At 48.6% G+C, this 22592-nt stretch overlaps 1 protein-coding gene and 3 pseudogenes across 3 annotated transcripts in view; 3 read left to right on the top strand and 1 right to left on the bottom strand.

Moving 5' to 3' along the window:
* Positions 1 to 301: 301 nt before the first annotated feature.
* On the top strand, positions 302 to 1127 carry LOC134731247 (uncharacterized; annotated as a pseudogene).
* Positions 1128 to 1578: 451 nt separating this feature from the next.
* Positions 1579 to 22592, bottom strand: part of NADSYN1 (NAD synthetase 1) — a 93314-nt gene continuing 72300 nt past the window's right edge. For 2 of the 3 annotated variants that reach the window (XR_010113468.1, XR_004665160.3), the window contains one exon: positions 19804 to 20461. The gene's annotated coding sequence lies outside the window, so the exon portion shown is untranslated. Of the gene's footprint in view, positions 1877 to 19803; positions 20462 to 22592 lie in introns of those variants that run through there. The other variant, XR_010113469.1, reaches the window with a different exon arrangement.
* Positions 8872 to 14480, top strand: LOC134731215 (histidine-rich glycoprotein-like; annotated as a pseudogene).
* Positions 20333 to 21002, top strand: LOC129393282 (uncharacterized; annotated as a pseudogene).

The raw sequence follows: 22592 nt of genomic DNA, 5'->3' as shown, positions 1-22592 counted from the left end.
GACACTGGCCCCATCCACCTCTCCAGCTGGATTTGACCGTGGCCTTGGCCACCCATCGTTGCAGAACCAATCAGCCCAAAGCTCAGTGGATCAGTAGTTCAGATCTGGCACTGGATGGTGGCACAGGCCGCATGATTTGTGGGGTCTCAATTGGGAAGGTACCAATGGCTAACGATGGCAGCATGGCTTGGCTGGGCTGTATTTTGGGACCTCAGTTCCGGCTGTCTGCAGGGTTCCTTGGTTTTTCTGTAAATTATGTCAGCTGGGGCTGGCTTGTCCAAGATGCTGTGTTCACACACCTATGGGATGGCTACAACAGGTGACGCCGGACAGATCTCCCTCCCCTCCCCCACCTCACGGCCTCTTCCCACGGCTGGCTTGGGCTTGCTCACAGCATGGTGGGCTCAGGGCAGCTGTACTTCCTAGGAGGTCACTCGAGCAGAGGCTGGAAGGTGCCTTATTACCCAGCCTAGGAATCCTAGAGTATTTCTCCCTCCTCAAGTCACTGAGGCCAGCCCAGATTGCAGAGAGAAGAGAAAGTCCACCTCTCCGTGGGAGGAGAATGACTTGGTGTCATCTTCAGACTGCCTCAATCATTCTTCATCCAGCCCTGGATTGGTGCCGGGGCCACACCGCACTCCTCCTTACGACCTGTGTGCTGGCAGTTCCTTACATGGAACAGACTCACCCAGGACCGCCCTGGACTGCGTCCCTCCTGTCTGCCCAACTCAGATCCACCTCTGACACCCCGTCCCGAGATAGCTACCCCCACCACCTTGCATTTTCTGCTTCATTTATTGATTCCCACGATGCCAAGCTGGCTCTGCTCTCATCCTTGTTTGTTCTTAGAGGTGTGTGTCCCACTCCAGGGGGATGTGAGTTCTGAAGGGGCAGCGACTTTATCCCACACGCAGCCATGCAGCTGTGTCACCAACACCTGGACATGTTCCATCATCGTCATTGAGAGAGGGAGGTGTTAACTGAAGAAGGACGAGGTCGTCAATTTGGAAAGGAGCGCTTTACTTCTCATAAAGTGCTGCGGGCTGAGTGTGGCTGTTCTGACTGGTTGGGAGGCGCAGCCTCTGGTAGGAAGCTGGAAACAGACACTTGGAGGGAGGGAAGAATAAAGCAGAGATCTACACTGAGTGGGGGTGGCTGAATATGCATATTCAATAAGCTGTGGGAGGGACATGAATATTGATAAGAGGAGAAACTGAGACATGAGGCCAGCTGGACTTCTTGGGTCCAGTGGGGACTTGGGGAACTTTTCTGTCTTACAAGAGGATTGTAAAATGCACCAATCAGCAACTTTCCTGTCTTGCAAGAGGATTGTAAAACACACCAATCCGCACTCTGTAAAACACACCAATCTGCGCAGGATTCTGAAAGTAGCCAATCGCAGGGAGGATTGAAAAAAAGGCACTCTGATAGGACAGAAACGGAACATGGGCGGGGCCAATAGGGGAATAAAAGCTGGCCACACAGCCAGCAGCGGCAACCCACTCGGGTCCACTTCCACGCTGTGGAAGCTTTGTCCTTTCGCGAATAAACAATAAACCTTGCTGCCACTGACTCTTTGGGTCTGTGCCATCTTTAAGAGCTGTAACACTCACTGCGAAGGTCCGTGAAAGTCCATGGGTGCATTCTTGAAGTCAGCGAGACCACGAACCCACCCGCAGGAACCAACTGCAGACCCAAAACCAGGCATATGCGCAATCCAGCTTCACCCCCTCTCCACGTGCAAAAACCAGAGGTGTTAGCCTGATCTGAGGGTGGAGTTTTTGGCCCTCTGATGTCAAAAGGTGAAGCAGCGGACTCAGAAGTCTTCCTTGCGCCTCTTCCGTAGAATGGCCAGGGCCTCTCCGTGGTGGATCTCCTATCAAGAAGGAGGGGGCAATGTCAGGGGTTCACTGATCTCCTCAGTGCAGTCTCCACAGAATTGGTTTCTGTTTTCCCTGAGGGGAGGGAGCTGGGTCATGGCTGGCCAGGGAGTAGGAGAAGGGCGCAACTCCAGCTTCCCATCCCCCCGTAGCCAGGAACTCAGCTGCCAAGGTTTCCCGGTTAACCAAACATAACATTCTAAGACCTCCTCCCCGACCATCTGAATGGACTTCCTCCTCAGCCAGGGCTGTTTTAAAATTTAACCTGAGACACTATGATGGGCAGTGGGGGTCAGACATGCCTCATTCTACCTCTCTGGCATTAACATCCACACAGACTTTAAGTCCGATAACAAACGTCTCACAACCTCTTCTCTCTGAAGCCTGCTACCTAAAGGCTTCCTCTGCAAATAACAACCTGGGTCTCCATGATCCTTTATCCTAACCCAGACATTCCTTTCTGTTGATCCCAGGTCTTTAGACAAGCTCAACCAACTGTCAACCGGAAAATTTTTACATCTACCTATAGCCTGGAAGCACTCCCCACCCTTCAAGTTGTCCCACCTTTCTGGACCAAACCAATGTAATGTCGACAAAAAGAGTCAAACTCTGTAAAATATTTGAAGAGAGATTTATTCTGGGCCCAATATGAGTGACCATGGCCTGAGACACAACCCTCAGGAGGTCCTGAGAACATGGGCCCAAGGTGGTCATGGTACAGCTTGGTTTTACACATTTTAGGGAGGCAGGAGACATCAATCAAATACATTTCAAAAATACATTGGTTTGGTCCAGAAAGGCGGGACAACTCAAAGCGGGTGGTGGGGGATGGGGGGTGAGGGGGTTCCAGGCTATAGGTAAATTTAAACATTTTCTGGTTGACGGTTGGTTGAGTTTGTCTAAAGACCTGGGATGGATAGGAAGGGAAAGTTCAAGTTAAGATAAAGATTGTGGAGACCAAAGTTCTTTTGAAGTCTGATAGTGGCTGCCCTTAGAGACAATAGATGACAAATGTTTCCTATTCAGACCTTAGTTAATCTCTTTAGGACTGGGAGGGTCTGGAAGAAAAAGATCTAGCTATGTTAATAGAGATTCTTTGCAGATGCAAATTTTCCCCCACAAAGGACGCTCTGCAGGGCCATTTCAAAATACAGCAAAGAAACATGTTTTGGGGTAAAGTATTTTGATTTTCTTCCTTGTCTCATAATGTTATGCCAGAGTCGGGTTGGAAAGTAAGTCACAATATTTAGGGCTAAACAAAACCTGTCTGATGAGAGTTTATGATTTGTAGAGCATGCTCAGACCCCTTAGATAGGAATTTGAGCAAGATTAAAAAAAAAAACAACAGAGTTTAGGCCTTAGTATTTCTTAAATGTATTTGGTTAAAGTCTCATGTCTCCCTAAAATATATAAAACCAAGCTGCACCCCAAACCCCTTGGGCACCTGCTCTCAGGACCTCCTGAGGGCTGTGTCACGGGCCATTTGTCAGTCATGTTCGGCTCAGAATCTTTTAAAATATTTTACAGAGTTTGACACTTTTTGTCGACACCCCCTTGGCCAAGAGGGGTCCCGTTCAGTCAGTGGTTGCGGGGGCGAGGCTAGGATTTCCTTCCGATTTCTCAGGGGAAGGCTCTTGCTTCTGCCTGCTGCTCACGTGTTGAGTGAGTTCCTCTGGTTGGCAGCTGGGCTTGAAACCGCCTTTGCAAAGTTATGACTGAGACAGTGAGAGATCTAACTTAGCCCACTCCACCTTGCTTCTAATCTCCAAGCTGTCCTTGTTCATTCCTGGGTATTGGCTGAACTAACTTTGGGAGAAATTTAGTTGGTAGTTTATAGTTTAAACAAAGACAGTAACAACCCTTTCCCAAAGCAGACCGCCTTCTTGCCTGGGGACTAGACTAACATTAGCCACAAGATTAGAAATTACAGTTTAGGAGTCATGTAGCCAGAGGTCATTTACAAGATTCTGACCCTCCCTGCACTTGATGGATCAGGTAGCACCACCCAGATCAATAAACTGGCTCATCTGATCTTGTGGCCCCCACCCAGGAACTGACTCAGTGCAAGAAGATGGCTTTGACTCCTTGTGATTTCATCCCTGACCAATCAGCACTCCTCGATCACTGGCTTCTCCCTACCCACCAAGTTGCCCTTAAAAACTGTGCTCCCCAAATGCTCAGGGAGACTGATCTGAGTAATAATAAAACTCCGGTCTCACGCACAGCCAGCTCTGTGTGAATGACTCTTTCTCTATTGCAGTTCCCCTGTCTTGATGAATCAGCTCTGTCCAGGCAGCGGGCAAGGTGAACCCCCTTGGGCAGTTCCAGGCTCATGGCTTCGTTAGCTAGATTAAGTTCTACCGGCTCAAGTGCTAGAGGTCAGGAAGGGACCCTTCTCTGGAGCAGATCTGGGATCTTGCTTACAGGGCGTCTGTCCATTCTCCTGCCTTCCTCAGACATCAGCAGCCCCTGTGTCTGTCCTCCAGACGACCCTGGGCTCCCTGGCCCTCCTCCATCTGCAGCTGCTGTGGCCTGGCTCTCAGGGTGGCCTGGCTCTCCTTCCCACTCCTGCAGCGGCCCTGATGCCTCTCTTACCCGATGTATGCAGTCTTTCTCAGGAGCCGTGGGGAAATAGAGCTGGCAGGCTGTTAGTGACTCAACGAGGCAGGGACCCCTGGGGATTTAAATGCTCGTACCCATCCACATTGGGCCTTTCAAAGCGTTTTTTTATTTTTTGAGATGGAGTCTCGCTCTGTTGCCTAGGCTGGAGTGCAGTGGTGCCATCTCAGCTCACTGCAACCTCTGCCTCCTGGTTCAAGTGATCCTCCTGCCTCAGCCCCCCTGAGTAGCTGGGATTACAGGCATGTGCCACCAAGCCCAATTAATTTTTGTATTTTTAGTAGACACAGGGTTTTGCCATATTGGTCAGGCTAGCCTCGAACTCCTGACCTCATGACCCACACACCTCAGCCTCCCAAAGTGCTGGGATTACAGGTGTGAACCACTGCGCCCAGTCTCAAAGCCTTTTTAAAAGCTCGGCTGTTTTCTTCCCTGATTCGTAATAGCTTCCTCCTGCAGCAGTTGCACAGAACCAAATGATGGAAAGGACTCATGGACATGCGCAAAGCACACTGACCTGGAGCTTTCACTGTGTGAGAAGAGACGGTCTTGACCTTTCTCCTTGGCTCCCGGCACAGAGCTCCTCAAGCCCTTGCAATTTCTCTGAGGAATATTGTTTTCTTGGGTTTTTAAATTATGTGTTTGTTTGTTTGTTTTTTGTTATTCCTAATAAGCTCCCTTAGATCACACTTGTGTTTATGTTAATGAGGTGACTTAGGGTGGGGCCCCTAGATGGCCTCAGGATGAGACTGGTGGTCAGAAAGACCCAGTGAGAAGAGCCTGGGAACTCAGCTCCAGGACGGGGAGGGCTGCAGGTGAGAGCTCTGCAAAACTGAATAGTGAGATCCCATCAGCTTCCAGTTGGTGCACACATCCCCCCCGCCGGGAGAGCGATGACTCCGGCTCCACGGGACAAAGCTCCCACACTCAGGACCATCCTGGACCTCACCCTTGGTGCCTCTTCACCTAGGGGTTCGTCTGTGTCTCATCCTCTATAATAAACCAGTAAACATAAGCTAGTGTTTCCCTGTGTTCTGGGTGCTGTCCTAGCAGATTATCGAACCCAAGGAGGGTGGTGTTGAGTAAAGAAAAATAAAAATCTCAGAACCCCCAAGCCCTCTCGCAAAAGCAGCGCTGTTCCTCTACAGCCTGTGTTGCTGTGTGTTTTGCTCGCCAGGCCCAGGAAACGGCAAAGGCTTCAGGTGTCTCAGGACACTTCCTCCACAAATCACTCATAAATATGCGCCATGCTGGTTGCAAAACCTCTCAAGAAGTGCGTCCTGCCATCAACAAGGATGTGCCCGTTGTGACTTCAGGCCTGCAATCCAAGTCCAGCTCCTAAAACGAAAGTGTTCCATTCCACACTGATCATATAGATTATGAGTTTATCTTCCCAGAAGCAGAACAAAAACAAGATGACACCAGTCCCTCCTCCATCTACCCAGAGAGGTCTGCACAACCGACTCTTCCTTTAGTCCCTTTTTCTCTTCAAACGTTCACCTTACCTCATGTAAAATGTAGATTTACTGGGCACTAACTAAAGTCTCACAGGAATGCAATCATTTGCCTAATGCTTACCTGCCTCTTCCTACCTGCCTGCCCCCCTTTAAGGAAATGTATAAATACCAAACTTCCCAAAAATCTCTCTGGGAAAACAGCCACAGATGTGCCTGCATCTTGCATTTTTCTCAGGTGCGCCTTAAAGCAGGCTTAGTAAACCTTGATGGACAGAGAGCTTTGCCTCAGCCACTCATTTCAGGTATCAGTGTAAACCCTGATTTATAGCCCATTGGTTAGAAGCTTGGGAGGATGGACTCGTGATTGGCATCTGTATTAGTCCATTTTCACACTGCCGATAAAGACATACCTGAGACTGGGCAATTTACAAAAGAAAGAAGTTTAATGGACTCACAGTTCTACCTGGCTGGGGAGGCCTCACAATCATGGTGGAAGGTGAAAGGCACATCTCACATGGTGGCAGACAAGATAAGAGAACTTGTGCAGGGAAACTCCCATTCATAAAATCATCAGATCTCGTGAGACTTATTCACTATCATGAGAACAGCACAGGAAACACCCACCCCCGTGATTCAATTACCTCCTACTGGGTCCCTCCCACAACACAGGGGAATTGTGAGAGCTACAGTTCAAGATGAGATTTGGGTGGGGACAGAGGAAAACCATGTCAGCCTCTGAAGTGGGGACAGTCTTGTGGGACTGAGCCCTTCGCCTGTGGGATCTGAAATGAACTCTGTTTCAGGATGGGAGTGAATTGCAGGACACCCAGCTGGTGTCAGAGAATCGGTCAGTGTGGAAAGAGGCAGAAAATTGAGTAGTGTGGGGAAAACCCGCACATCAGGAATGAGAGTGTTCTGTGTGAGAGTGTAGAGAAACTACGTTTTTCTCAGATTCATGCTGACAACAGAAGCAATACCACAGGTAGAAGAAAACAGAGAGGGCCTCTTTCTGGTCCAGCCACAGAGTGGAGGCCGTTTTTGACTTTCACCTTCCTCTGTGGGTCCAGCTCTCTCTTGCTTGTTGGCTCTGAGGATTATTTTATTTTTTCAACAGCTCAGTGACTTAAAAAATATATGTTTTAAATACAGCACTTTAAAACTTTATTTATTTATTTAGAGATGGAATCTCATTCTGTCACCCAGGCTGGAGTGCAGTGGTGCAGTCTGGGCTCACTGCACCCTCTGCTTCCCGGGTTCAAGCGATTCTCCTGCCTCAGCCTCCTGAGTAGCTGGGATACAGGCGCCCACCACCATGCCCGGCTCATTTTTGTATTTTTAGTGGAGACGGGGTTTCACCATGTCCTTTGAGAAGTTCCAGGTTGTGAATAGTGTCTAGTCAACCTTACTTACTAAAACAGAAACTCAGAAGCACATTCTAAAAATTCCGTGTTGTTGAGTTTTCACTTTCTTGTCACAGTTCCATCAGACACTCACGGCCTGCCATCCTGTGAGAAGGTGGCTTCCCGAGCAGCCTCCCGTGCTCTGCTGTTACAGACGCCTGGGTCTGGGGGCTCCAGCCTTGCAGCCCACCTCCTCCTCCGCCAGCTCCTGCCTTCCCTCCCCATGAGTCGAACATGCTGGACTTTGGTCTAGGCCCTCCAGCCTCCGGAACTGGGAGAAATGGTGTCTGTTGTTCCGTCTTCCAGGCTTACTCTGTGGGTTTTGTTCTGGCAGCCCGAGCTGACAGAGGCAGCAGGGAAGGGACAGTTGGGGGCCTGAAGCAGAGGTCTAGGTAGGGAGGTGTCACAAGAAGGCAGGAAGGAGGTGTCTTAGGATGTCTTCCAGGAGATGCTGTGGGATTTGGCGACTTGTAGGGGAGAGAAGCCCAAGGGGCCTCCCAATTCTGTGTCCTGGAAGATGGGAAAGATGGTGATGCCCCAAGCCAAGTGGATACCACGGCTGAGTTGTGCCCCCTGGTACATATGTTGGAGTCCTCACTGCAGTATCTCAGAATGGCACCTTATTTGGAGATAGATCTTTACAGGGGTGATTAGTTAAAATGTGGACATAATGGAGTAGGGTAGGCCCTAATCTAATCTGTGTCCTTATACAAAGAGATGAGGACGCAGACACACACAGAGGGACGAGCACATGAGGATATAGGGATGGCGGCATCAGTAAGCCACGGAGGGAGGTCTCAGGAGGACCCGGCCCTGAGGCACCTCGATGGCAGATTCTGGCCTCCAAACTGTGAGACGATCCACTCCCGTTGCATAAGCCACATGGTTTGTGGGGCAGCCCTAGCAAACTCACACAGCAGGGAACGGGGGGTTCCCAAATGCCTGGGAGTGCAACTCTGTGAAAATTGTACATTTATCTAATCACACAGAAGTTGAAACAAAAGAATCACAACGCAAACTCGTGGGAGGTGTGGATCGTATTTATTTAGAAGATCCAGCCTAGGCACTTACAAGGCGAAGCCCTGGGGAAAGAAACAAGGCCAGGTCAGAGGTAGAAGAGGAGACTGGGCGCCCCTCCTCCTCAGGAGAGGATCCTGGGGTCTCTAATAATTCTGAGTCCTCTAGGTCAACTCCAGAAACAATCGGAGCTGTGGCAGCTCAGGCAGGATGAAGATGAAGGGTGGAAGAGCCAGGAGGTTGCAGGGACCGGGGAGAGGCGGCAGCAGGTCGGAGGATTCCAGTTTCAGTGTGTTTCCAGCAGGCTCACAGGAGGGGCCCAGGGATGTGGGATCTTGAAGCCCTGAGAAGGTTGAAGTGATGAGGTCAGGAAAGGAAGAGGGGATTCTGTGAGGGTTGATGGGCAGCATCCAGCATGCCAGAAGCCCTCATGACCTCAGAGGCTGAGCAGCTGAGTACTGAGCCCTGGACGCTAGGCTGCCTTAGTCCAGAGGAGGACAGACTCAGAGATGTGCTTCAGGAATTCAGGACACAGCTCCAGTCATTCCTGGAGAGCCCAGATCTGTGGGACCAGCTGAGATTTGTAGGCAGAGCCTCAGATCTTGCACTGGCAGCAAATTGGGACACAGCAGCTGGACTGGGAACAGCAGGGCTTGCAGCAGCTGGACTGGCAGCAGGATGACCCACAGCCTGAAGAGCAGCTGCAGGGCTTACAACAGCTGGACTGGGAACAGCAGGGTTTGCAGCAGCTGGACTGGCAGCAGGATGACCCACAGCCTGAAGAGCAGCAGAAGGGCTTACAGCAGCTGAACTGGGAACAGCAGGGCTTGCAGCAGCTGGACTGGCAGCAGGATGACCCACAGCCTGAAGAGCAGCTGCAGGGCTTACAACAGCTGGACTGGGAACAGCAGGGTTTGCAGCAGCTGGACTGGCAGCAGGATGACCCACAGCCTGAGGAGCAGCAGCAGGGCTTATAGCAGCTGCACTGGGAGCAGCCACAAGAACCACAGCCTCCCTTGGAGCCCCCACAGGAGCCACAGCCCCCCTTGGAGCCCCCACAGGAGCCACAGCCCCCCTTGAAGCCCCCACAGGAGCCACAGCTGGAGGAGGAACACGCTGGCACACAGCAGCACACGGGCTTGCAGCAGCAGATGGGCACACAGCAGCTAGGGCCACATCCCCCACAGCCAGAGCTGCAGCCCCCACAGCTGGAGCCACAGCCCCCACAGCCGGAGCCACAGCCCCCACAGCCAGAGCCACAGCCCCCACAGCCGGAGCCACAGCCTCCAGAGCAGCCACAGCAGCCCATGGTTCCAGTGGGTTGAGGGTGGAGCAGGTAGAGGAGCAGGTGAGAGGGAGGTGTGCAGGTGTGGAGCTCCCTGAGCCTGGGCCCTTTATATACCTGCCCAGGTGTTTATACTGAACACATGAATACTTCTGTTGTTGTTTCTGCTATTTCACATGCACGAGTGTTATTTTTAATCTCTTCACAATCCCATGAGCCACCATCAGCTCCAGCCAAGCTCTCCTTTCCTTGGTTTCTAAATTTGGCCTCTTCCTCATAGGGTTTCCCTTTGTTAGAAGACACTGGGCTCCCTCTCCAGCAGGTGTCCCGGGAGCCTGGGAGACAGTGGTGGCTTGGCCGGCGGGTGGACCATTTTCCTTGGCGCTCAGGGCTCTCCTCAGCGATGCAGACCCTCCACCCCCTGGCATTGGTGTTTATATCAACGGTGGTCATTTTGTAAAAAAATTAAATTAAATTAAAACTAACAAAATAAGCTGAAAGAAAAGGCTGTCTATAGGTTCCACCACTTAAAAATTTCCAGTATAAATATTTTGTCAAATTTGTAAAACAAAGTTTTGAAGAGCGTGGATTTGAGTGTGGCCCTGGTTCTCCTTTGTCTTTCTTACCTCTTCTTCCTGTGGTTCGGCTCACTCCTCCAGACACGGATTAGACCCACGTTCCCTTCAGGCAAGCTGGGCTCACAGAGGGAACAGAGGAACGGGACCCTTTCTAATGCTTTCAAGTTTTCCTCAATTAAGTCTTTGTAAAAATTCCACAAATCAACAGATATGCTTCAAATTTATTCTCCTTGAAGGCTACAAAAATTTTGATTAGCCATCCTCTCTAATGTACTTTTATTTTCCGAAAGATTAATTTTAATTTTGTATTGAGGTAAAATTTACATGCAGTGAAATGCTTTTTTTTTGAGACTGAATCTCACTGTGTTGCCCAGGCTGGAGTGCAGTGGCATGATCTCGGCTCACTACAACCTCTGCCTCCCGAGTTCAAGCAATTCTCCTGCCTCAGCCCCCTGAGTAGCTGGGATTACAGGCGTGTGCCACCATGCCTAGCTAATTTTTGTATTTTTAGTAGAGAGGGGGTTTCACCATGTTGGCCTGTCTGGTCTCGAACTCCTGACCTCAAGTGATCCACCTGCCTCAGCCTCCCAAAGTGTTGGGATTACAGGCATGAGCCACCACACCCGGACTGCATTTTTTTTTTTTTTTTTTTTGAGGCAGTGTCTCATTCTGTCGCCCAGGCTGGAGGGCAGTGGTGCGATCCTAGCTCACTGCAGCCTTGGCCTACCAGCCTCTGCACATACTTTAAGTGTACAATTCCATGAGTTCCGCTAAACATGTACTCGTGTGCCCATCACCCCAACCATGACCAACTGCTTCACCCCCAGAAGGTTCACTTTCACGGCCTTCCCTTCCTGCCCATCACTACAGGCACAGCTTTGCTGACTAGTTTTGCCTGCTATTGAATGTCGCGGAAATGAAATCATTAAAAATGTACTCTGGTTTCTTTCCCTCACGATGTTATTGTGTGTGTCAATGATTTGCCCTTCTTCTTCTTCTTCTTTTTTTTTTTTTTTTTTGAGACAGGGTCTTGCTCTGTCACCCAGGCTGGAGTGCAGAGTGGTGCGCTCATGGCTCACTGCAGCCTCGACCTCCTGGGCTCAGGCAATCCACCTGCCTCAGCCTCCCAACGTGCTGGGATTACAGGCATGAGCCACCACGTCTGGCCTTATTCTTCTTTTTTAATCATCGCGTAGTGTTTCGTGTAAAAATACTCTCCACGGCGTTCCTCCATTCTCCTGTTCATAGATATTTGAATTGTTCGCAGTTTGGGGCGATGATAAATAACACATAATCATGCCTTCCAGTCCTTCCGTATTCATGTTTTTGGTTTTAATTTTTTGGTTAAATATTGAGGACTGGCCTTGCTAGACCATAGAGTAGTGTATGCTTAACTTTCTAAGAAACAGACAGCTTTCCAAATGCTCAAGCTGCTTTCCCCTCTCCTCAGCAATGCCTGAGAGCGTCCGCTGCCCCAGGCCTGTCAGTACCGCCATTGGGTTTTCAAATGTGAGGCGTCGGATGGGTGTAAAATTGCCTCTCATGTGGATTTTGATCTGCGTTTCTCTGATGACTAATGTTTGTGAGGATCTTTTCTTGCACTTACTGGTCATTTTCACATCTTTCTTGTTAAAAGGTTTTGTTAAAATTGTTTGCCCACTTTATTGTAGGGTTTTTTTTGTCTTTTTGTTATTGAGATGTTGGAACTCTTCATAAATTCGATATCAAGAATATATGAATGAAATGCTTTGCCATATGTATGTATATATATATATTTACACATGTATTTTATATACATGCATATATGTGTGAAGGGGGCCAGCCCCTCCACACCTGTGGGTATTTCTCATCAGGTGGGACGACAGACTGAGAAAAGAAATAAGACACAGAGACAAAGTATAGAGAAAGAAAAGTGGGCCCAGGGGACCAGCACTCAGCATATGGAGGACCTGTGCCGGCACAGGCCTCTGAGTTCCCTCCGTATTTATTGATTACTATTTTCACTATCTCAGCGAGAGGAATGAGGCAGGAAAGCAGGGTGATAGTGGGGAGAAGGTCAGCAAGAAAACGTGTGAGCAAAGCAATCTGTGTCACAATTAAGTTCAAGGGGAGGTACTATGCCTGGATGTGCACCTAGGCCAGATTTATGCTTCTCTCCACCCAAACATCTCAGTGGAGTAAAGAATAACAGAGCAGCATTGCTGCCGACATGTCTCGCCTCCTGCCACAGGGGGGTTTTTCTGTTATCTCAGAATAGAACAAATGTACAATCGGGTTTTACACTGAGACATTCAGTTCCCAGGGACAGGCAGGAGACAGAGGCCTTCCTCTTATCTCAACTGCAAGTGGCCTTCCTCTTTTACTAATCCTCCTCAGCACAGACCCTTCATGGGTGTCGGGCTGGGGGACGGTCTTTCCCATCCCACGAGGCCAGATCTCAGGCTATCACATGGGGGGAAACCTTGGACCATACCCGGGTTTCCAGGGCAGAGGTCCCTGCGGCTTTCAGCAGTGCATTGTGCCCCTGGTCACTCGAGACTGGAGAATGGCGATGACTTTTACCAAGCATACTGCCTGTAAACATTTTGTTAACAAGGCACATCCTGCACAGCCCTAGATCTCTTAAACCTTGATTCCATACAACACATGTTTTTGTGAGCTCAAGGTTGGGGCAAAGTTACAGATTAACAGGATCTCAGGGCAAAGCAATTGTTCAGGGTACAGGTCAAAATGGAGTTTCTGATGTCTTCGTTTTCTACATAGACACAGTAACAGTCTGATCTCTCTTTCTTTTCCCTACATATGTGTATATAAAATATATATGTATGTATAATACATAACATATAATTTTTCAGTATTTGATTTGCCTTATTATTAACTTATTTTTATAGGGAAACGTTTTTGATTTTGAAGTGCAATTTAACATTTGTTTCTTTGACAGCTAGTGCTTTCTTGTGACCTTTTTGAAAACTCTCTTTCCTAGCTTTTCCTCTAGAAGCATTAGAGTTTTTGTTTCTATATTTAGTTCTATGCTGGATCTCAAGCTAATTTTTGTGTGTAATGTGAGGTAGGAGTTGAGATCCATTTTTTCACATTTTCATCCAATTGTTTCAGCAGCATTTGATAAAAAGACTATCGTGGCCAGGCGCAGTGGCTCACGCCTGTAATCCAGGCACTTTGGGAGGCCGACGAGGTAAGATAACCTGAGGTAAGGAGTTCAAGACCAGCCTGGCCAACATGGCGAAACTCCATCTCTACTAAAAATACAAAAATTAGCTGGGCATGGTGGTGGGCGCCTGTAATCGTAGCTACTCAGGAGGCTGAGGCAGGAGAATCGCTTGAACCCAGGAGGCGGAGGTTGCAGTGAGCCAAGATTGTGGCACTGCACTCCAGCCTGGGCGACAAAGTGAGACTCCGTCTCAAAACAAACAAACAAACAAAGGTGGTTTGCCTGTAATCCCAGCACTTTGGGAGGCCTATATGGGCAGATCACCTGAGGTCATGAGTTCAAGACCAGCCTGACCAACATAGAGAAACCCTGTCTCTACTAAAAATGCAAAATTAGGTGGGTGTGGTGGCACAGGCCTGTAATCCCAGCTACTCGGGAAGCTGAGGCAGGAGAATTGCTTGGACCCGGGAAGTGGAGTTTGCAGTGAGCCAAGATCATCCCATTGCACTCCAGCCTGGGCAACAAGAGCAAAATTCCATCTGAAAAATGAATAAATAAATAAATGACTATATAAACAAATAAATAAACCAACCATCCTTATCCCACTGAAATCGCTGGTGTTTTTAATGAGAATCAGCCGACACTATGGCGAGTTTGTTCCTGTGTCCTGCTCCGCAGGTCTGTATGCTGCTTCCTAATGCAAACACAGCGTCACTGTGACATTATGGGAGATTTTGAAGTCAAGTATTGTGAGACTTCAACTTCATTCTTCTTTTTAAAGATTGTTTTCTTTTTTTCAATTCCTTTGCTTTTCCAATGAAATTTTAGAACCAACTTGATCATCTCAACAACAAAAACATAAATGGATATGGAGGCACATAGATGATAGATGGATGGATAGATAGATAGACAGATACACAGATGATTCTGAAGAATTGAACTATGTAATTATGGAGGCTGAGCAGCTCCATAATCTGCTGTCTGTAAGCTGAAGGTGTCCCCTGCTTGTTTCCAGACTGAGTCTGGTTCCCCGATCACTCTGACCAAGATTCATGCTAAGATGCTCCCTCAGTGACCACTCCACACATAGCCAGCTTCTCCAGGCCCCATACAGGGTCTCCCTTCACTCATTATCCAAGATTCCTTGGGTTGGGGGGACCATCTGGTCTTGAAAATATTCACTAGCGGCAATGGTGCATGCCTGTAGTACCAGCTACTCGAGAGACTGAGGCAGGAGGATCCTTTGAGCCTAGGAGTTGAAGACTAGCCTGGGCAACACAGTGAGACTCTACCTCTATTAAAAAAAAAAAAAAAAGAAAAGAGGAAGAAGAAGGAAAAAAAGAAAATAATCACAAACAAGTAAACAAGCTGACCATGTCTTTTATTTATTTATTTATTTAAGACAGGGTCTCACTCTGTCACCCAGGCTGGAGTATAGTGGTGCAATAATAACTCACTGTAGCCTCAACTTCCCAGGCTCAAGAGATTCTTCCACCTCAGCCTCCCCATTAGCTGGGACTGCAGGTGTGCACCACCACAGCTAATTTTTTAATTTTTCTGTAGAAAAAAAATTAAAAAATTATTAGCCCAGCTAATAATTTAGCCCAGCTAATTATTTTATTTTTCTGTAGAGACGGGGTCTTGCTATGTCACCCAGGCTGGTCTTGAACTCCTGAGCTAAAGTGTTCCTTCTTCCTTAACCTCCAAAAATACTGGGCTTACAGGAGTAAGCCACCATGCCAAGCCCAAGCTGACCACTTCTAAAAGTGTCCTCCACTCAAGCAGCTCATTTACTTAACAATATCACTTATTCCCACACCCCTGCCTCCCAAATCTCTTCCCTGTCTTTGCAGAACCAGCTCTCTTAAATACATTTTCCACAGTCATATTTACAGTGCAAATTTTAAGTAAAATTGCAATGCTTGCAAAAAAGAAGGAAATGTAGGATTCTGTGATGTCACTGAAAGTGACATTGGAGAACATCTGCTGGGAGCCAGGCAAGGCCACTGCAGTGAAGATCAGGCAGTTCACCCTAAAAGAGAAGCTGGCCAAGGAGACAAGATAAGGACTTCCCAATGGGGTGAGTTGACCTCGAAGAGAGGCGTTCGTGAAGGATGAGAAGGAGCTCAGTTGTTTTTGCAACGTGATTCTGTAACGTCATTCTGTAACGTCTTCAGCGTCATTCTGTAACGGCCAACTGTGAAATGAAGGATGTTGCAACAGGCAATCCTATGATTTTATCAAAAAAATGCATAAAATATCCAACACGTGATTTTCTCTTTGTTGATTTCATGGAGAGTTACAAACTATGTCCTAAATCTTGCTAACAATTATGTGACATCTGTTCATTTTTAAGGAAGGTTTTGTGGGGTTTTTTGTTGTTTGTTTGTTTGTTTGTTTGTTTGACAGAGTCTCGCTGTGTCACCAGGCTGGAGTTCAGTGGCAGGATCTTGGCTCACTGCAACCACTGCCTTCCAGGTTCAAGCAATTCTCCTGCCTCAGCCTTCCAAGTAGCTGGGACTACAGATGCGTGCTACCCCGCCCGGCTAGTTTTTGTATTTTTAGTATAGATGAGGTTTCACCATGTTGACCAGGATGATCTTGATCTTTTGACCTCGTGATCCACCCGCCCCAGCCTCCCAAAGTGCTGGGATTACAGGCATGAGCCACCGCGCCTGGCCGGTTTGGGGTTTCTTTTGATTTCTCTTCTACCCCCCACACCACAAGCACAGACAGCATTGGTTCTGCTGGGCCTATTTCCAACAATGGCCGGCAGCAGGCCTTTCTTTGGTGCCTGTTACTGTGATAGTGAGGCTATCTTTAATCTGCAGGTCACTTGGTCCAGCCTGGGCCAAAGACTTCCCCCTCTTCCCTGGAGAAACCTCTTTATTACACAGCAAGACACAAATTTACCCACAGGAGCCACAGGCCAAGCAAAGAGAACGCCCGGTGAGCCACAGTGGGGAGAAGTTTCTGGCATCTTCTGGATCCACTGACCCCACAGCAGCCCCTCCTGCCCCACTGGCAAGGCTGGAGGCAGCCACCAACTCCCTACCTGTGGTGTGGTCCGCCCTCATGGAATCTCATCAGAGTGTACCCTTAAAGACGGTTCTTTTCATTTCTGCTTTAATTGTCCTTTGCTGCTCAAAGGCCTTCTAAGTCTTATCATTTACCAGGCAGAACTGAGAACTCTGTAGCTCCCCAGGTTTCTCCAGGCTTTCTAGAACTTTCCTCCTGGCTGAAACCAGCCGGTTCTTTCGAGCTCACCCTGTTCTTGTAATGCTTTGATAAATGCAGCCACAACAACCCATGCGGGAGTGGCATTGTGTTTTCTGAACTCTTCCCTCAGGGATACACGATCTAGGACAGTCTTACCAAACACATAATAACTACCTTTCTCGCCTCCGATAGCTTTCCTTTCCACCCACCCCCTGACCAATAAACCAAGGCCACAATGCTATGTTTTTGTTCTGGTAGGTTTCTGGGTCAACCAGGATAGACCAATTACGCTGCTCACACGCGCCACCCCCATGTTTCAGTGACTTCACACGACACAGGCTTACTTCTTGTTCACATCGCAGGTCACTGCACATCAGCTGGTGACTCTGCTCTGTACTTCGTCACTCTGGGACTCAGTCGGAAGCAGCAGCCACTGCTTGGAACGTTAGTGGTCATGGTGGGAGAAGAAAGAGAGAATGCAGGAAACTGCAGCAGGTGCTTCAAACTTCTTCCCACTGACGCAAACAAATCACATGGCCACACCTGACTTAGAGAGGGCTCATGAAAGGGCCACCCTATTACCTGCCATCCAACCTGTTCCCAGAAGGAGAGGAGAACCAGGATGCCTACAAATAGCCCTAATTATCACCCCATTCTGTGCTCTGCGTGGCAATGCTGCCAGTCCTATAGATAGGTTTTTGGCTAAATGAGCTTAAGTTTTTCATTTTTACTCTAACATATGCATTTAAGGCTATAAATTTTCCACTGATTTGGCTGCATGCAGTAAATTTGATAGCCCCATTATTTCATTAGGGGTTACAGAATGATGAGTTTCTAATTCTATGATTTCTTCTTTATTTATAAACTGGAATACTTCCTCTAATTTTGTTACCATAAGATAGAGTTTGTCTGTCAGAGATAGAATAAGTGCCTGATTATTTTCCTTCACTTAGTCATCTTTAAAATAATGAACTGATTCCTAGAATCCTCTAAAGGCAACTAAGTTTTACAGTTTGCATAGTATCTGTATTATTATTTTTTGTGTATGATTACTCACTCCTAGTTTAAACATATTTGATGTGTATCAGTCCATTTAAGAAATTGGTGTTCAGATTGTCCCAAGTCTGTCTACAGAGAGTTTCTCTAGGTTTGCCTCTCACCCTTTTTTTTTTTTTCTTTTTTCTGAGACAGAGTTTTGTTCTTGCTGCTCAGGCGGGAGTGCAATGGCGCCATCTCAGCTCACTGCAATCTTTGCCTCTCAGGTTCAAAGGGTTCTCCTGCCTCAGCCTCCCATGTAGCTGGGATTACAGGCATGCACCACCACACCCGGCTAATTTTTTGTATTTAGTAGAGACAGGGTTTCACCATGTTGGTCAGGCTGGTCTCGAACTCCTGACCTCAAGTGATCCACTCGCCTCAGCAGGCATGCACCACCACACCTGGCTAATTTTTTGTATTTAGTAGAGACAGGGTTTCACCATGTTGGTCAGGTTGGTCTCGAACTCCTGACCTCAAGTGATCCACTCGCCTCAGCCTCCCAAAATGCTGGGATTACAGGCATGAGCCACCTTGCCCGGCTGACTCTTTAGTTCTTTTGATGTGACTGCATTAGTCTTAGTTATCATCTCTGCTTTCTGGGATAACAAGATGTTCTAGATTTGTCTTGTTCGCTTCCAGCCCATTCACCAGAGAAGCCAGGTTCCAGGTAGATACAATAAATAGCATTTGAAGATAACAAACAATCTTGGTGCTAGGAGTGTTCACTGCTACAGGATGGCTCATTATTTCTAAGTCTTCCAATGGAGGAGGAAACTATTTTTATTTGGATAAAAAACATCATGATTTCATATCGATATATCTAATTCAAATTCAGGATGACAAGGTTTTTACTTAACCTCATCAGTTCCACACCAAAAATTCTAGTTCTGATACCAACCTAATTATGCATTTGCTTTTTCCATACAGCATTCACAGCAGAATAACGACACTACTGCTGCCACCATGACTACTAAAAATAGCTTAGGAATTTTATTTTCGTGTTCTTTCTATGCTTAGGACATATCCCACCAATAAATTGCTGTGTTTCCAAATAACTTGAAATAATTCAACTCTATTAATATTGCCTTTTTTTTTTTTTTTGACGGAGTCTTGCTCTGTCGCCCAGAATGGAGTGCAGTGGCGCAATCTCGACTCATCACAACCTCCCCCTCCCAGGTTGAAGCCATTCTCCTCCCTCAGCCTCCGAAGTAGCCAGGATTACAGACACGTGCCACCACACTCAGCTAATTTTTTTTTTTTTTTTTGAGACGGAGTCTCGCTCTGTCGCCCAGGCTGGAGTGCAGTGGCGCGATCTCGGCTCACTGCAAGCTCCGCCTCCCGGGTTCACGCCATTCTCCTGCCTCAGCCTCCCGAGTAGCTGGGACTACAGGCGCCCGCTACCACGCCCGGCTAATTTTTTGTATTTTTAGTAGAGACGGGGTTTCACCGTATTAGCCAGGATGGTCTCGATCTCCTGACCTCGTGATCTGCCCGCCTCGGCCTCCCAAAGTGCTGGGATTACAGGCGTGAGCCACCGCGCCCGGCCCAGCTAATTTTTATATTTTTAGTAGAGACAGGGTTTCACCATGTTGGCCAGTCAGGTCTCAAACTCCTAACCTCAAGTGATCCGCCTGCCTCGGCCTCCCAAAGTGCTTGGATTATAGGCGTGAGCCACTACGCCCGGCCCTTTCAAAATTCTTAAAAAGCAATATTGGCTTGGTGCTAGGAGTGTTTATTTACAGAGGCAACAGGCTGTGTAACAACAAAGACAATCAGAGTAAGTTGGTTACAAAAACTTCCCAAAGGAAGATGGCAGAGGCCTGGACCAGGGAAAGGAGGCAAGTCTGAACTCCCCAGAGTTTTCAGCAGCCTCTTCTGCTTCTGTGGCCCTGGCCTGAGGAACAGTCCTGTCTCCATCAGATCAATAGCTGGAAAGACCTAGGAAGAAAGGGGTTCTGAGAAAAGAGGGGTCAGCCAGGAAGGAGACGAGAGGCAGAGGAGACAGCCAGCCCCATCCTAGCACCTTCCAGCAACATCAGCATCAGACCCACGCAGTCCGAAACACAACAAGAACAAGAAAACAATAGCCATAGCCATAGTAATGACCCCGAACAACAGAGAAATCAGCAAGATATGTGTTTCAGTTTGTCGGCATGGTATTTTTATTAGTTTGCAACTTTTCATTTAAGATAAAGCAGAGTGTTGGACAGGCAAAGCCACTCCAAGGAAGCCTCTTAAATGCCCACCTTGTTGCAGGTGGGACACTCATGCCCAGCTGCTCCAGCTGGAAAAGACAGGACTTCAAGTGGGTTCAGGAGCTCAGGCCTCTGAATACACAAGCAAAGGTGAGGCTAGCGGGTGAGGGGTGATTCAGCCACAGTTGCAGTTGACTTGGGAAGAGAATTTGTTAGGAGGGAATGGACATTAATTAGGGTGGACTCTCCTTAGGAAAAGGCAGGCAGATATGGCTTCATCTTATAGTGAGGAATGGACCCTGAGCAGTGGTTTGGGGCTCAACGATGAAGGACAGGTCACAGCTTCGGAAAATGGGGTTAGCAGGACTCACAGGAGACCTGAGTCCAGAGCCTCAGATCTTACACTGGCAGCACACGGGGACACAGCAGCTAGACTGGGAGCAGCAGGGATTGCAGCAACTGGACTGGCAGCAGGATGACCCACAGCCTGAGGAACAGCAGCAGGGCTTACAGCAGCTGGACTGGCAGCAGCAGGGCTTACAGTAGCTGGACTGGCAGCAGCAGGGCTTACAGCAGCTGGACTGGCAGCAGGATGACCCACAGCCTGAGGAGCAGCAGCAGGGCTTATAGCAGCTGCACTGGGAGCAGCCACAAGAACCACAGCCCCCCTTAGAACCCCCACAAGAGCCACAGCCCCCCTTGGAGCCCCCACAGGAGCCACAGCCTCCCTTGGAGCCCCCACAGGAGCCACAGCTGGAACAGGAACAGGCTGGCACACAGCAGCACACGGGCTTGCAGCAGCAGACGGGCACACAGCAGCTGGAGCCACATCCCCCACAGCCAGAGCCACAGCCCCCACAGCCGGAGCCACAGCCCCCACAGCCGGAGCCACAGCCCCCACAGCCGGAGCCACAGCCTTCGGAACAGCCACAGCAGCCCATGGTTCTGGTGGATTGAGGGTGGAGCAGGTAGAGGAGCAGGTGAGAGGGAGGTGCAGGTGTGGAGCCCCCTGAGCCTGGGCTCTTTATATACCTGTCCAGAGGTCAGGCACAATACAGGGTCCTTTCCTTGTGACTGCTTACACTATTTTTCCAGAGCTCTATTTTTTTTCCTCTTTGCTAGTGACTTCCTCCTGGCTCAGTTGAGCATCTACTTTCTTTGTTTACCAAATTTGTCTTTTTCCCCATTTGTTTTGGCCCCTACAATTAAAACCTCAGCTCCAGGCTGTCTGGTGCTTCCTGCAAAGCTCCAGGGTGCTGGTCACCTGCTCTCTGCTGACCACATGTGACCAATGGGCAACAGCCTCTGCCCACGTGCTCTCATCTTTCCTGTGTTGACTCCCCCAGGAATATTAATTTCACATTTTTAGATTTCAAAATTATCCATGGTCTTTATATTTTACTCATGCCATTCTCAGTTTTGCATTGCTCTAAAGAAATACTTGAAGCTGGGTAATTTATAAAGGAAAGAGGTTAGAATGGCTTATGGTTCTGCAGGCTGCACAAGCATGGCACCCACCTCTGCTCAGCTTCTGGGCAGGCCCTCAGGGAGCTTTTCCTCATGGTGGAAGGTGAAGCAGGAGCAGGCACACCACATCGTGAGAGTGGGAGCAAGGGGTGAGGAGGGGCCACACACTTGTGAACAACCAGATCTGAGTGAACACACTCATCACCAAGGGGATGGCGCTAAGCCAGTCATGAGGGATCCACCCCCATGACCTAAACACCTCCTTGCAGGCCCCTCCTTCAACACTGGGGATTACATTTTGACAAGAGATTTGGAGGGGACATCCCAACTGTATCATTATCCCCTTGACCCCTCAAATCTCATGTCCTTACATCGCAGAATAGAATCATCTCTTCCCAACAGTCCTCTCAATGTCTTGACTCATTCCAACATCAAGTCCAAAGTCCCAAGTCCAAGTTCCTTCCACCAATGAACTTGTGAAAATCAAAACACATTATTTACTTTGAAGATACGTGAGGGTGGAGGCATTGGGTAAACATTCCCATTCCAAAAGGGAGAAATCAGCCCATAGGAAGGGGCTACAGACCCCATGCATGTCTGAAATCCAGCAGGGCAGCCATTAAATCTTAAAGCTCCAAAATAATGTCCTTGGACTCCCAGTCCCACATCCAGGGTACACTGGAGTGAGGGGTGGGCTCCTAAGGCCTTGGGGAACTCCACCCTTGTGGCTTTGCAAGGTTCGCACCCTGCAGCTACTCTCATGGGTTGGAGTTGTGTGCCTGCAGCTTCTCCATGCTCAAGATGTAAGCTGCCAGTGGCTCTACCATTCTGGGGCCTGGAGGATGGTGTCCTCCTTCCCACAGCTCAATTAAGCAATGCCCCAGTGGGGACTCTATGTGGGCCTCCTACTCCACATTTCCCCTCTACACTGCCCTAGTATATATCCTCTGTGCGGGCTCTGCCCCTGCAGCAGGCTTCTGCCTGAGTGCCCAGGCTTTCTCATAAATCCTCTGCAATCTAGGTAGAGGATCCCAAGCCTCCTTCACTCTTGTATTCTACACACCTACAGGCTTAACACCACATGGGAGCTACCAAGGCTTATGGCTTGCACCCTCTGAAGCCAGAGTTACATTTGGGGTCTTTTGAGCTGAGGCTGGAGCTGGAGTAGCCTATGTGTGGGGAGCAGTGCTCCAAGGCTATGCAGGACAGTGAGGGCCTGGGGTGAGCCCCTGAAACCATGGTGTTCTCCTAGACCTCTAGGTCAGTGA

This window comes from Pan paniscus, chromosome 9 (genome assembly GCF_029289425.2).
Source record: "Pan paniscus chromosome 9, NHGRI_mPanPan1-v2.0_pri, whole genome shotgun sequence".
Lineage (NCBI taxonomy): Eukaryota > Metazoa > Chordata > Mammalia > Primates > Hominidae > Pan > Pan paniscus.
This window is presented reverse-complemented; position numbering and strand designations above follow the sequence as displayed.